This window comes from Hibiscus syriacus, unplaced genomic scaffold (assembly GCF_006381635.1).
Source record: "Hibiscus syriacus cultivar Baekdansim isolate YM2019G1 unplaced genomic scaffold, ASM638163v2 tig00000218_pilon, whole genome shotgun sequence".
NCBI classification, from domain to species: Eukaryota; Viridiplantae; Streptophyta; class Magnoliopsida; order Malvales; family Malvaceae; genus Hibiscus; species Hibiscus syriacus.
In genome coordinates this window covers 622,581-639,019 of record NW_024061774.1, presented here as the reverse complement: position 1 = coordinate 639,019, position 16,439 = coordinate 622,581, and the positions used below count along the sequence as shown (strand labels likewise).

The window sequence follows — 16,439 nt, the reverse complement described above, 5'->3', positions numbered from 1 at the left end:
CGTAATTACGGATATAGTAAATGTTATCGCAGTTATTACGGGTATCACAATCGTGAATTTTTTCCAAATGAGTTGTTCTTTAAAAAAACTGATTTTTTAATAATAAAATAGCGGAAAGAGGTCTGCTATTGCTGAGATTGCCCTCCATTAAATTGTGTCCACGACACGCCTTTATTGGTGTGATTCTGTTGCACACTGTTATTTTTTGCGATAGTTGTCTCAGATGTCGCAGCGATTGCCATATAGCGTTCGCGATACCGCTATCGGCTGCTATTTGAATCATGAACAACAAAACTAAACGTCCATGGAAGCTCTGGAAATTATTCGTCAAGATTGACCACATCACCGCCACTGGTACCGTCCGTATTTCTCCCATCAGGCGTAACTGCAACTAATTCTCTGATTCATTGACCAAACCTGGTCTCCAGATATGAACGTTATCGCTTTTAAGTTGCTGGTTTTGATGAATTCAAAGTATAATTAGGGTCTAGATCAGGAACGGATGTAAGATTTTATGTTAGGTGACGAACTTATAAAATTGTAAGGTACGAAAATGTATTATCAATGAAAATACAAAGAAAATATTTAAATTATATTAGAATGTAAAATTTCCAAGAAGAAAATCGCTTCTGGATCCATCTATGATATATGCCATGACCAATAATCAGCTTATTATAAGTAGAAAGTCTGCACATTGTCCAATAGCTTTAGGCTACAGCAGAATTGATACACAAATAGAGAAAGTAACTATATTTGTTTTCATGATATGATGACAGTCATGTTTGATGATCACGGAAGCTTTGTGATCCTCGCAACACAATTGTCTATTGGACTTACCGAAGGAAATTTAACTGGACTCTTGGGATTAATCCGTTCAAATCTGCACAACATATTGCAAATTGAGTTCTGGTTTATGAAACCTCAATCATATTCATTCATTCTCATAGGTGAACTACCTGTAGTTAAGGAGAAAGTAGTGAATGAAGATACACATCTCGATTTTGGCTAGATCAGCACCGGGACAAGTCCTACTTCCTGCTCCAAAAGGCATAAAAGACCCTGCTTTTGGTGTATGATTCTGCTTTCAATGTGAAACAATGACAGCTTTTGTGGGTTAAATCACTGTTTTCCAACTCTTAATAAGATTAGTGTCATGTGTTTTGCTACTTACATCCCATCTTGAAGGAAGGAATTCATTCGGGTTCGAATAAATTTCGGAATCCTTGTGAATGCCTCTGTTCCAAACCAAAACTTTCCATCCTTTGGGTATGATATAACCATCGACTTCAACATCGTTTTTTAGCCTTTCGGAAAATTGCCAACGGGATACCACACAACCGCAATGTCTCGTCGATGGCCTAGAATTTACAATGAGGGTGACTCGACTATACTCGGAAAAAATATTGATGACAAAACATACCTTTGATAGATATTCCATCTGTCTGATTTCGTTGAGAGTTAAGCCCTTTTGTGAGGATGGTCTCCTCTTTACAATCTCCTCTTGTTCTTCCTTGACAGCTTGTAGGATTTCGGGATGATCGTGAAGGTAAAATGGTCAGCCACACCCCAACATGTGCAGCTGTTTCATGACCCGCTAACAAGAACCCAAATAGTAAATTAACAATCAGTTCGTTTTCGAGCTTTTCACCATCACCGTCTTTAGCTTCCAAGAGTTGGTCGATAATGCCATTTTCGATGTTCTGATCATCGCCGTTTTTGTATCTTCTTTCATCCAGGTGAGGTTGAATGAAATTCAGCAATATCTTTCTTGCCTGATGGAATAAAAATCAAACTTACAAACGTGACATGAGATTAATGATGCAACGGAAATTTTACCTTGAGGGCTCGATGGAACATAAAGCCGGGAACATCAAAGGGCAGCGGCGAAAATGCTCCTTGTAACAAAAGTCCATAGTGCTCGGTCATTGACTCGGAAACGGAATCGGCAGAGCCAAGGAAAATCTTCGTGATGACATTGAAACTGATCTTTTTCCACTCGGTTAGAAATTCAATTGGGGAGGTGTAATTAGCACACTCTTCCAATGAAGACTTCACGATGTCCTCAATATATCCGATATACATGGAGAGCGCTTCATGGCCATTGATCGGCGCAACTAATAACTTACGCAAACGCCTGTGCTCTGAATTTGCAGCACCGAGTAATGACTTTGTCCCGAGTAATTTCATCAAAGACGAAGGATAACCGGCTTCGAATCGCTCGTCGTCCAACAAAATCTTCCTGGAAAGTTCCGGACCACAGACTATGACGCTTGGATTCCCGAACAAACTCGTCTTGTAGATCCCAGTTCGACCATACCTGTCAAGTGAAATTAAAAAGAAAAACTACAATTCTTGCAAAATCATATTTGCTCAAGGTTAGTGGAGACAAAAGAGAGAGAAGAAGACCTATGAACAAGGTTGTTGATGAAGGAATCAGGGTCTTTGGATCTGAAAGCTCTGAGAAAGGAGATCATATTCCCAACGAAAGGCCAACCCATATCTCCGGGAGGGAGAGAGAGATGCTTCTTCTTCCCCAACCGAAAAACATAGTACCATTCATTTATTTTCTTAAGAAAACCAAATAGGAAAACATAAGCTCCCACCACCGCTGCCAGGATCAGCCACACCGAATCCAACTCCACATTCTTGCTTGTCATTTCTCTCTCTCCTCTTTTGGGTTTATACAAGATATCTGATAAATTGTGACTTGTTTATATTGAGATGAGTTTCATCCAAGGCTGAAGTTAATAGATACTTCAAACATTTTTTCAAGGGACGGTGGAGTAGAAAGCACCAGTGAGGTGAAGCTGACCAAGTTTCTATATTCTACATGTACAGATGTACTGCCAAATGCTGATACAAGATATAATAAAATATTCAGCGGATCACAAAGTTTTTATTTTCTCGTTTAAAAGCATCTTCAATGTATAAAAAGTAGTACTTATCAAAAAAAAATGTATAAAAGTAGGGTTATTAGGCCGGCCCAATAATTATTTAAGAAAATACGGTAAATATTAGAGTGCACATAGAATTTGTTATCTCGAGACGACGAGTTTCTTCATATATTATTTTTAAATAGTCATCGAGTAATGGATCTCATGTGAACTATTATTTTATTGTCATTAATATGACTTATCACCTCGTCATGATGAGTTTATTAAAAAATTATTTTTTAAAATAATAAATAAAATTAAGATTTTTAAATTTAAAAAATAGAAGCAACTCATCACGTCGAATTAAAAAAATAGACTTTTTGTAGCAGTTGGTTAACGGATAGATGGGAATGGTCACTTATAACTCATCGTCTCAAGCTAACAAGTTCACCCAGATAAAATTTAAAAAAATAATACATTAAATGAAAAATGAATTTATTTATATTTTATAAATACAAAGTAAATAAATAATTACAAAAATAAATGTTTACATGAAAGTTACATAGAAAAATTATTTATATTTTTATAACTTCTTAATGATGTCGAGGAGTGGTCGATTGATAATGTCGTTGGGCTCGTCGAGTACACCAGAGTTGTAGGCCTTGATCATCGTTGTCTTCATCTTGCCGAGTAGTGTACTTAACACACTCTGCGATCCATCTTCGAAATACGGTGATGGGCTTATGGTATTTGACGCCATCATTGTCATAACTGATTCGACTTGGCTGCTACTTTGTTGACCATATACGATATAATCCCACTCACCTGCAATCGCATGTTCTGTCGAAGATGCTTGAATGTATTGCGATGCATCCCATGAACCTCCAACCAAAGCGGTCAAGTCTCGTTTGAAGTATGAAATGGAGGATAGAAACCCAAACTAGCCTGAGATGCATAATAGTAATCTTCAGCTTCAAATGTCGAAGTGGAAGAAGAAGACAACGATGCTTTCTTTTTGGACTTGGAGCATGTGGCCTGATAATGTTCCCATTCTACCCTTTCTTGCGGTGTCGTGAGATATGATTTCTCATTTGCTTCATAATTTCAGAGATAGGGAGAATGATTAAAATCTAGGTCTAGCGGTGTAATGTCGTAACTCGGGGGAAGCGATAGTTGACGCTGATTCCATATCTCGATGTAGTAAGCGTGCTTCACCGGCCAATTTTCGTTTTGTTTCCCACACGTATCAATTCTATGAAGCGCGTCCATTTCAACGATTTGCGTAAAATCGGCTGATGCGACGCAAGCTGTCACATCACTCTATCAGCAGCGTGCCACTCAACAATCACATAATGTAATAATGGCGTCACAACACTATTAGTGGGACTCCTCAAAAAAATCTCTCTGACAATAACTGGTTGATCTCCTTGTCAACATACGGAAGCCAATAAACTGTAAATATTAAATATCAAAGTTAGTTATATAAAGTTAAAAATTCTAAAAAATAATAAAAAATCGTATGTCATATTGCATATCGACCGACGATGTCGATCTTCATCCGTATATATCGTACAGTGGCACCCGCCAACTTCATCTCAGATATTTTATGACGACATCTAAAATATTTAAAAATAAAAAAATAATTAAATTAACGAAATTAAAAAAAAAGTTAAATAAATGAAGTTAAACAATTACCTTGTAGCCAGCGAAAACAAGACTAGGGCTGTTGTAATTGGTATAAAAACGAGAATCGATACCAAGCCCAGAACTGTAGCAGTATCAGACAGCCTGCTACATTGCTTTTCAACCCGGTTGGGCAATTACAGCCTTGCAAAACTCCCGGTACAGAAAGGCTAAAATCGTTGAGCCCCAACTGGTATTACGACACACAACGAAGTCTTCCAAAACTTGTAGATACTGAGTGTGTGCCAAATTACTAGATTTATCGGTAATAATACCCCTCCGATCAGTTAGAGAATATATAATCGGGACAAAAAAATATCCTCGTTCTCGGTTGAGCCGGCCGTAACTTGGAATTCAGACTACAACCACGTTATCCGTACCTGATAGTCGTCGATGACGTCAGATGGTGGCATCTTTTCCCAAAACTTGGTAAACCAACATCGCGGGGTTGTAAATATTCTACCTCACCACGGGGCTCCATTCACAGGAACACCAAGTTGGTAAGCGACGTCTTCCAATGTAATCGTCGCTTCACCACGGAAATGGAACGTGTGTGTCTCGAGCCACAAACATTCGATAGAGCCTCAATCAACAACCGGTACAACTTGAAGCCACGTACATATATGACCGAAAATATACTGAATTACTCCAGATATATTAGCATCAACTGATGCGCTCTCCGTATGTCATCCCGCGGTTATGAATATTCCATTCATCTAAACATGAATGTTATCCAGACGCAACATTTCTTCTCGGTTTTCCATTTTTTGAGATTTTCACACAACGTAGGTTTTTTTTTTACAATTTTTTTTGAATTTAGGGTTTGGTGAAAAAACTAAAACCCAAAACCCTTATTTATAACCTTATCCTCAATGGCTATAAACGGCTAGTATTTTTAAAATTATGATAGGTGACGAGTTCCAAGTGACTGTTCCCTAAGTGACGTTGTATATGCCCATTCACCAATGGCTACAAAACGGCTAGTTTTTTTTTTTTAATTTGAAGGAACTCGTCACCTCGACGTGATGAGTTCCTTCTCTTTTTTTAAATTTAAAATTTAAAACTTTATTTTGTAATTTTAAAAAATAATTTTTTCTACGTGACGAGTCATATTAATGACAATAAAATAATGGCTCACGTGGAGTCCACTACTCAATGACCATTTAATAATAATATCTGAGGGAACTCGTCACCTCGAGTTCTATGTGCACTGTAGCATTTACTGTATTTCTCAAAATAAAAATTGGGCTGGCCTATTATCCCAATAAATTAACCCGCTTGGAGTATTGGGCCAAAAAACCGATTCAACCCTCTCGCTTAAGGGAGATGAAGCTTCAATTGAGGTGGGCCTTTACAACAACTCGCCCCACATAGATGACGTGGACTTGGATCTCGCTGAAGACTTATCCCGTGTTCAGGTGGGCTTCCAAACGATGGGCTTCAAACAAAATCTTCCAAAAAGATTAGAGACAATACCTTGCTAGTTTCTGAGAATATCGACAGTTCTCGAGTTGCCAGCACTATATGACTAACAACGGCCAACCCCCTTTGGTGGAATCTAGAGTCTCGATTCCATCAAATGCACCTACTCTAACAATGAGTTCCCTTCTTTGAGGTTCAAGAACATCGTCCCAGACCAAAAAAAATATGACTCCATGCTAAAAAATCAAGACAAGGTTTTATCAAATTGGAGGGGGGGGGGGAATGGAGAAATCACGAGATTAAAATGACAAGTTTAAAGGTCAAGGAGTTGACAAACTTGAAATTTCTAAGACATCGCTCATGGAATCAGACATATTGAGTAGAAGGGACATTTTGATCGATGAATCTAGAAAAGCTATAGAGTTGGGGAAAGGAATTGGGTTTCGTTTTGAAGGCAACAAAGAGGATATTATCGAAGACTTTGTCTAACTTAAAGAAATCTGAAGTCAACACTCAGCAAAGGGAGAAACCGTTGTGTGATCTTTATAGTTTTCACACATGGCATTCTACTGTGTATTTATTGTTGTTGTCTATGATGAAGCTACAGTCTTGGAACATTGGAGGTTGGGTTCAAGTGACCACTGGTGGATGTAGGTGGAGTTTAGGGTGGGTGGATCCACCTTTAAATCCAATTTTCTTTTTAATAGTTATTTATTTTAGTGATGGTGTCTAGGGGTATTCAAACAGGTAATTCGCTTAAGCGACCAAACTGAATTACCCAAATTTCATTAATTGATATTTTCCCTTTAACCGTTAACCGAACCGAATTTTTTTCAAAAACATTTAATATAACCGAATTAAGTTCGGTTAATTGATCGGTTAATTGAATTAACTGAAATGTATAAATATATATATTAATATTAAATATTTAATATTTTTAGTTTATTCGGATAATTCGATTAAAATCGAGTCTAAACACCCCTAAAGCTAAATAATATATATGTATATATATATATATTAAGTATTTAATAAATTCAGTTAATTCGGTTAATTAACCGATTTTGAATCGAATTAATTTAAATCGAAGTTTGAGAAAAAATATTAACCGTTAACCGATCGAACTCAAAATTAACCGACCGAAATTTCGGTTATGTCGGTTAATTCGGTTTTAGCCAAACAATGAACACCCCTAGTGATGCCCACCCTGAAATTTTATTTGTCTCCATCCCACAAGAAATTGTCGTTATTATGTGTCCACCCTAAAATTTGTTATGAATCTGTAGTTGCTACAAGTGACCAATTCTCAAAATCATTTAAGAGTTATTTTGTTCAATGTCTATTGCTAATCTTAAGTTAAGTGCTTTCATCTTTAAAGATATATTTATCTGTTATACTCTTCCAGTTGTTGATGATGATATTTCTATCACTTACCAAGAAGTAATACAAAATTTAAAAAGTGACAAGTGAAAAAGTGTCGTGGATGAAAAAATGTAATCTCTCCAAAAGAACAACACTTGGAAGTTGTCATAATTACTTGAAATATTTTTGAATTATTTGATACTTGTTGTTTTGAAATGTATTGGGAGCTCCCACTTTTATAACTTAATTACTTATGGTTTAATGTATGATTTTCACAATTGATATTTTGATGGAGGTTGAATCATCGAAAAAATTTTGAGGTTAGCCACTCCGATTATCTCATGTGACTCTTTAATCTTTCGATTCTCGTGCCAGATCATATTAAGATGCTATAGGATGTGACCCCTCCATAGCATTAATTGAGAATTTTATAGAACTACCTGCTAAGAAGTCTAAAACCAAATCAAGGTTTAAAGAGGAGCAACTAAGGAAGAATTATAATTGTAGAGCACATAGTAGAGATTAAGAGTCGGTTCGACATTATTTTTAAAAAATGATTTTTAAAAGTGTTGTAGAAAATAACTTTTTAAAGTGACTTTCTAAAGGTGTAATTTAAAATTTAATTGTTTGAGATTAATGTTAAAAAGAGATTTTGATGGAAAGATAAAATCTTCATTTTAGACATTATATTGTAAATTAAAAATATAATTAAATTATATCTACACTTATTAATATAATATATAAAATATAACTTAAACTATATACAATAAAAATATGAAAACATTTTGAGATAATTCATTAATAATATTTTATATATAAGATATTTTATTAAGAAAAAATATATTATCAATCTTTTTTAATATTTAAATTTTAAAATAATATTTTAATTATTTCTATTTAACTACAATCACTCATTTAAAATTTAAAATAAAATAGTTTAAATTATATATATTTTAACCGTTCAAAAATATGCAAGAACCGAGCGACCTCAGTGGTAAAGGAGTATGCAACAACGATTCTTTTAACCACTGAGGTAAGCTGGTTCGTTCGGTATTTTGAGTCTTAAATTATTGTTAAGTGCTATTTTTCTTTCATCTTATACTCTTTTAAGTTTGTGTAACCTTTAATATCACTATTGCTGATGTTGGTTTTGGTATGATTTCTGCAGTTTGAACTAATGATAAATTCGGTGGTTTACATCCATAAAATACTGAAGGAAAAAAAAAATAGTATAATAAAAACTTACAAGGTAGATTGATAAGAGAAATTGAATTATTATAGTTAACTCCTGACAAATAAGTCGAATTATATGGGGGGGGGGGGTGTGTGAAAATAAAAGAAAATATATCCGGGTTAGATCAGAGTTAACAAGCTGATGCATTCACTACGACACCAATTCTGCTATGATTAATCGGCAATGGGAGGTCCGTTTTCAACACATATGTCGTCAAGGGAACTGCGTGGCTGATTGTTTGGCCAGACACTCTGCAAATGTTAGTTTGGATATTCGATGGCTGAATTATCCACCAAATTTTGCTCAGGATTCATTACGGGATGATAATAGGCATAGATAGGTGGTTCCTATGCTCTTCTGGTTGTTTTGATTTCGTTAGCTTTGTCTCGTGTTTATGATGTAATATTATTACGCCGTGTACTTTTTTTCCTCCTACTAGAATTAGGGTTTTTTTTAATGAGGCACATGATAATAATCTCTTTTTTTTTACCAAAAAATACTGAATTAACCAAAAAGTTGAGTTCAGAACAGATTTGAACCAAAAACCAAGTTAAGATACCTAATTAGACTAAAAAATATAGGAATCAATTGAAACTTGGAGCTAAGTTCAATTACCAAAATGTATTTTAACCCAATTGAATAACAAAACACAAAACTAGTATAAAAGCATAAACTACACAAAAAGTCACAATATTCTTTGAAATTTTACAATGGGGTCATTGTATTTCAAAAAGTCACAACCCAGTCACTCGGTTAATCGATTATACATTAGTTTCATTGTGTAGTTAAATCTCAAATAAATGAACTGTTTTAGATAAATTTATATTTTAATCATTAAACTATAAATAAATTATATTTTAGTCACTCAACTTTTGATTAGAAGTCAAATTTTTTTTTACGTATTCTTTTCTAAGTTGAGCAAGATCAATGCCTCATTAACTTGGTGTTCTTTTTCGATAGATATTTTTGTTGAGTGAATCAAACGAATAGTCAAGTGGGAGGTAGTTGATAATTAAAAGTTTAATGGAAGCTTTTGTAAGAGAAAAAAATCGACACAAGAATTTTAGAGTGGTACTCAATATACATTAACATTATGATCTTATATAAACTCAAATATTTTTTTTATAAAATTTACTATCAACTTTATTGTTTTATATTTGCATAACTCATATTGAACTTTTATGAATTTTTTCATAACTATATTTTTATTTAATTATTTAATAATTATTTGTTAATTGTTTTAAGAAATTAGATACGAACATTTTTATTATTTTTATTTCTAAAAATATTTTTTTGTTTATATTAATCAAACATACCTTTTTTTAATTTTTTGAAAATTGAAAATAAAAAATATTTTAGGAAAAAGAAAACAAAAACAAACAAAAAAAATACTTTTTAGAGTCAAAGGAATTTTATGCAAAATCACCATTTGATAACCATAACAATAACAATATCATCAATATATTGCAAATTTTAGTTAAGAGAGCATTATCTGTTGAAAAGTCAATGGCAAGTGGCCAATTTGGCCAAAACTTTGAACAAAACTTTCGGTGGTTTTTCGATGCAAAAAGTTGGCACCGAAATTGTTGAAAATATAAGATGATAAAATTATACATTTAGTCCCTATACTTTAAGGTATTTATAAGATTAATCCTTAAGCTTCAACTATAAATACCCTAACCCATTTAGCTTTAAAATTATCCCAAATCATTATAGTTTTCTCCCAATACTAGAGAATTTAGAGAGTTTTCTTGAGAGTTATTTTCTCTTTTTTATCAAGAGAGAATTATCATTGTGTTCTCCTTGTTAGATTGAGAGAAGTTGTAATTCCTATTTTCTCATAGTGAAATTCTTCTACCGTTGCCCGTGGTTTTTACTCTATATTATTTAGGGGTTTTCCACCTAAAATTTGTGTCTTCTTTATCTTTATTTTTATTTTCTCAAATTATCAGTTGCGATTTTGTTCTATCCGATAGTTGTATTCCATAACAATTGGTATCAGAGCCAGATTAAAGTATGTAATATCTACTTATTGTCTTTGTGGTTGCCATCAAAAGGTGGATCCTCCAACATAAGAAAGAAAAATGTATTACCAATTCTTTGAAGGTTCCAGAAAACTATTCATGATAGTGAAATAGTGAGAGCTATCCGTATTAGAAACTATGGCAATGAAATTTGATATTGAAAAGTTCAATGAGAGAAATTTCTCATTATGGAAATTGAAGATAAAGGTCATCCTGAGGAAAGACGGATGTCTAGCAGCTATCAGTGAAAGGCCCAGTAGATTTCACAGATAACAACAAATGGATAGAAATGGACGGGAATACTATGGTAAACTTTTATCTAGCATTAGCAGATAAAGTATTGTCAAGCATCGAGAAGAAGAAGACAACTAAGGAGATATGAGATCATCTCACCAAACTGTACGAGGCCACATCGTTGCACAATAAAATTTTCCTTAAGAGAAAATTGTACACTCTCCGGATGCTAGAATCTACTTCAGTGACGGAGCACTTAAACACACTGAACACTTTATTTTCTCAGCTTACATCCTTAAGATGTACAATATGATAACAAGAACGTGTTGAACTTCTACTTCAATGTCTACCTGATTCGTATGATCAGCTTATCATCAACTTGACAAACAGTAATGTCACCAGTATAGTCTTCGATGACGTTGCATCTATTGTTATACAATAAGAAAATCGACGCAAGAAAAAGGAAGACAGACTAGTAAATCTGAAACAAGCAGAAGCGTTGACAACGATGAGAGGGAGATCAACAGAACGTGGCCAAAGCAATAGTAACAAACATGGTAGATCAAAGTTGGGAAGAAAAAAGAATTTAAAGTGTTACAACTGTGGAAAGAAGGGTCACTTGAAGAAAGATTGTTGGAGTATAGGCAAAAGCTCCAATCCACAAGGAAATACCTCAAACACTTCAGATGATGGAGATGCTCTATGTTGTGAAGCGTCAACCACCGTAGAAGGCATAAAGAGATTTGCAGATATATGTATCATTGATTTAAGAACAACATATCACATGACCTCAAGAAGAGAATTGTTCCATCATTATGAATCTGTCTCAGGAGGATCTGTGTATAGTTGCAATGATTATGCCTTAGAGATCGTTGGCGTTGGAACTATCAAATTGAAGATGTATGATGGAACAATTAAAGTTGTTTCGAGATGTACGACACATGAAAGGCCTGAAAAAATTTATTATCATATGGATTGTTGGATAATAATGCAAGCAAGATTGAAACACGAAAAGAAATCATGAAGGTGTTCCATGGAGCATTTGTGCTGATGAAAGGCAAAAAGATAGCAACAAACTTGTACAGGCTGAAGGGAGAGACTTTGCTAGAAGTAGAAGCCTCTGTTGTTTCATGTAGATCAGATTCTGCAATGCCATGACATTAGAAACTTAGACACATGTCAGAACAAGGAATGAAAGTCCTTGTGGAGAAAAAACTACTTCCAGGGCTTAACAAATGTATCACTTACTTTGTGTGAGCATTGCATAACAAGTAAGCAACACCGGTTGAAATTCAACACGTCAAATTCTAGAGGCAAAAGTGTTATAGAATTGGTTCATTTTGACGTATGGCAAGCACTAGTTACATCCCTAGGCGGAGCAAAATATTTTGTCTCATTTATTGATGACTAATCCGAGAGATGTTGGGTGTATCCTATTAAGAAGAAGTCGGACATGTTTTCAACTTTCAAAAACTTCAAAGCGTGAGTGGAACTTGATTCTAGAAATAAGATCAAGTGTTTCAGAACAGATAATGAAGGAGAATACACAAGTGAAGAATTTGATGACTTTTACAGGAAAGAAGGCATCAAAAGACAGTTCACAGTGGCAAACACTCCTCAACAAAATGGAGTGGAAGAGCGGATGAACAAAACCTTGTTAGAAAGAACAAGAGCAATGTTGAGGGCTGCAGGCCTAGAAAAATCATTTTGGGCAGAAACAGTCAATACCGCCTGTTATTTGGTGAATCGAGCTCCATCAACTATAATAGAGCTGACGACACCAATGGAGATGTGGACTGGTAAACCAGCTGATTATTCAAACCTCATGTATTTGGTTAGTGTACGTAATGTACAACTCAAGAAATTTCAAAGTTTGATCTAAAATCCAAGAAATGCAAATTCTTGGGGTATACTAATGGTGTAAAGGGGTATTGCGTGTGCGATCCCATTGCTCGCAAAGTGATCATCATCATGAATGTTATCTTTGTAGAGGATAAACTACAAAGAAAAGAAGAAGATAGTAGCGTTGAAAAGTCAAAGACTACACATATATATGTGGAAAATGAGTTTGAACAAGGAGATTCTTCTGAAGCAGAACCAACACATGATGAACAAGAACCAGAGAGTTCTGAAGCTCCAACAACTCGTCAATTAGATCGTGTAAGAAGATGTCCCAATTGGCACTCAGATTATGTTATAGAAAGAAATATTGCATACTGCCTTTTAACAGAGAACGGTAAGTCATCAACATCTCATGAGGCAATAAACAGCTCAGATGCTTCACTATGGATGATGGCGATGCAAGAAGAAATTGAAGCCCTTCATAAAAATAATACATGGGACCTTGTGCCGCTACCACAAGGAAAGAAGCCAATTGGAACAAATGAGTCTTCAAAATCAAGTGAAATGGCGACGATCAAGTTGAGAGGTATTGTACAATACTGGTGGTCAAAGGATATGCTCAAAAAGAAGGTATTGATTTCAATGAAATCTTTTCTCCTGTGGTTCGACTAACAACAGTTCGAGTAGTTTTGGCAATGTGTGCTACATTGAACTTACATCTAGAGTAACTAGATGTTAAAACAACTTTTCTTCATGGAAATCTTGAAGAAGAGATCTACATCCAGCCGTTTTTGAAGAAAAAGAAAAGAAGAACTTGGTTTGCTGGTTGAACAAATCTTTGTACGGTCTAAAGCAGGTGCCGAAGTTTTGGTATAAGAGATTTGATTCCTTCATTATGTGCCTTGGATACAACAGACTTAATACAGACCCTTGTGCTTATTTCAAGAGGTTTAGTGACAATAATTTTGTTATATTGCTATTGTATATGGATGACATGTTGGTTGTAGGACCCAACAAAGATCATATTAAAGAATTGAAGGCACAACTGGCTAGGGAATTTGAAATGAAGGACTTGGGATCAACAAACAAGATTCTGGGGATGCAAATTCACCAAGACAGAAGTAATAGGAAGATTTGGCTTTCATAAAAGAATTACTTGAAGAAGATCTTGTCACGATTCAACATACAAGATTGTAACTAATTTTTACCCCTCTTCCTATTAACTTCAAATTATCCTCCAGTATGAGTCCTAGCAGTGAAAAAGAGAGGATTGAGATGTCTCGAGTGTCGTATGCATCGCAGTGGGAAGTTTAATGTTCGATATGATATGCACAAGACTAGGCATTGCACAAGCAGTGGGAATGATTAGTCGATACATGAAGAATCTAGGCAAAGAGCATTGGAATACAGTAAAGAGGATTCTGAGATACATCAAAGGGACCTCAAATGTTGCATTATGTTACGGAGGATCAAACTTACTTATCAATGGAATATCGATTCTGATTATACATGGGATTGGATAAAAGCAAATCTACTACAGGACATGTGTTCAAAGTTGTTGGTGGAGCTGTAAGTTGGGTTTCAAAATTGCAGTCAGTGTGGCTATATCCACAACAGAGGCATAATGTAGCAGCTACACAAACTAGTAAAGAATCAGTTTGGTTGAAGATGCTATTAGAGGAGCTTGGGCACAATCAAGAGTATGTCTCTATGTTTTGTGACAGTCAAATCGCCTTGTATCTAGCCAGGAATCCTCATTTCATTCAAGGAAAAAACACATACGATTTCAGTACCATTTCATTCGTGAAAATGTGGAAGAAGAGACGATAAATATGCAGAAGATCCATACCAAGACAACATAGCAGATTTCATGACGAATGCGATCAATGATAAATTTACTTGGTGTCGTTCCTCTTGTGGCCTGTCAGAGACGTAAGCAACATGAAGGTACAAGGTAGAAATAATGGTGAAAATATGATTGTTCCAATCAAATCTTCAAGTGAGAGATTGTTGAAAAGTCAATGGCAAATGACCAACTTGGCAAAAAATTTCGATGGTTTTTCGGTGTAAAAATCTAGCACCGAAATTGTTGAAAATATGGGATGGTAAAATTGCACATTTAATCCATATACTTTAAGGTATTTACAAGATTAGTCCTTAAGCTTCAACTATAAATACCCTAACCCATTTAACTTCTAAACTATCGCAAATCATTCTAGCTTTTTTCCAATACTAGAGAATTTAGAGTTTCTTGAGAGTTGTTTTCTCCTTTTTATCAAGAGAGAATTATCATTGTTTTCTCCTTGTTAAATTAAGAGAAGTTGTAATTCCTATTTTCTCATAGTGAAATTCTTCTATCGTTGCCCGTGGTTTTTACCCTATATTATTTGGGGGTTTTCCACGTAAAATTTGTATCTTCTTTTTCTTCATTTTTTATTTTCTCAAATTATCAGTTGCAATTTTGCTCTATCCGATAGCTATATTTCGCAACATTATCAAAAAGAAGAGCATCAAACTTCAGCTAGATCTGAGAATGTTAATCAGGGTAGAACTTCTAGAAGTGGTGGTCGAAATGTAAGAACCAAGAAGATCGGTCATGTAAGTGATGTTGTAATCATGTATGATCAGAACACTCAGCGGCCTCGTGGATTTGGTTTTATTTAATTTGACAGTGAAGATGTAGTTGATAGGGTTTTGCACTAAAGTTTTAATGATTTGAAAGGCAAGCAAGTTGAAGTGAAGCAGACACTTCCTAAAGATGCTAATCCTGGTGGGGTTAGCCGGACAATGAGTTGGTGGTGGTTACCAGGGGTCTGATGCTTCTGGTGGGAATGTCGGTTCTTATGATATTCGTATGGACTCTAACAGGTACATGCATGTCCATAGTATCGGAGCTGGTTTTCCACTTTATGGTGGTACATTAGGATATGATGCACCTAGCTATAGTTATGGTCTTTCTAATAATGCTGTTGGTTATGATGGTTATGGGAATTACAGTGGTGCAGCTGCTGCTTATGGTGTCCCTGCAAGTGCAGCGTATGGGAACCCCAATTCTGGTTATGCAAGTAATCCTGCTGGTGCCCCAAGAAGTTCACGGGGTACTTAAAACCCTTCTGGTTACGGTACCATGTGTTATGGAAATCCTTCTCCTTGGGGTAACCAACTGCAGGTGCTGGTAATGGTGGTCCAGGTTCAGCGGCTACTAGTCATCTCCCACTGGAGATGCTGGGTATGGGAGTCAAAGTTATAGATATGGTGGGTACGGCGGAAATGATGGATCTTATATGAATGCAGGGCGGTGCTCTTGGAGGTCGAACTGGTGGTACTCCAAATAATAATTCTGGTTCAGGTGGTGGAGATATGCAAGGGAATGGTGGCTACATGGGAAGTGTATACGGTGATGCAAATAGAAATTCGGGTTATGGAAATGCATTGTGGAGGTCTGATTCATCACAAGGTTCTGGAAATTATGGGGGCGTTCAGGCAAATGGTTCTCATGGTGGACAAGCCGGTTATGGTGTTGCTCAGGGTCGACAAGCACATAAGTCATTCAGTCATTTGATAGACAACTTGATCAATGCCTCTTTGTACTGATAACACTATATCTGCTCGTGTGGTTCTGATGGTTCATTGTTCTCAGAGCAACAAGAGAGGCTCAAGTTGTATCTCAAATTTCCATGGGACCGGTTGGGTTGCTTAAATCCCAGTAGTTTGAAATATCAAATTTTCTAGTCATAATAAGTCGCTTTGAGGCATGATAGATGCCTT

At 35.5% G+C, this 16,439-nt stretch overlaps 2 pseudogenes; one reads left to right on the top strand and one right to left on the bottom strand.

Annotated features, from left to right (window-relative positions):
- Window positions 1-649: 649 nt before the first annotated feature.
- On the bottom strand, window positions 650-2,798 carry LOC120152707 (annotated as a pseudogene).
- Window positions 2,799-4,949: 2,151 nt separating this feature from the next.
- On the top strand, window positions 4,950-16,265 carry LOC120144912 (annotated as a pseudogene).
- Window positions 16,266-16,439: the final 174 nt, after the last annotated feature.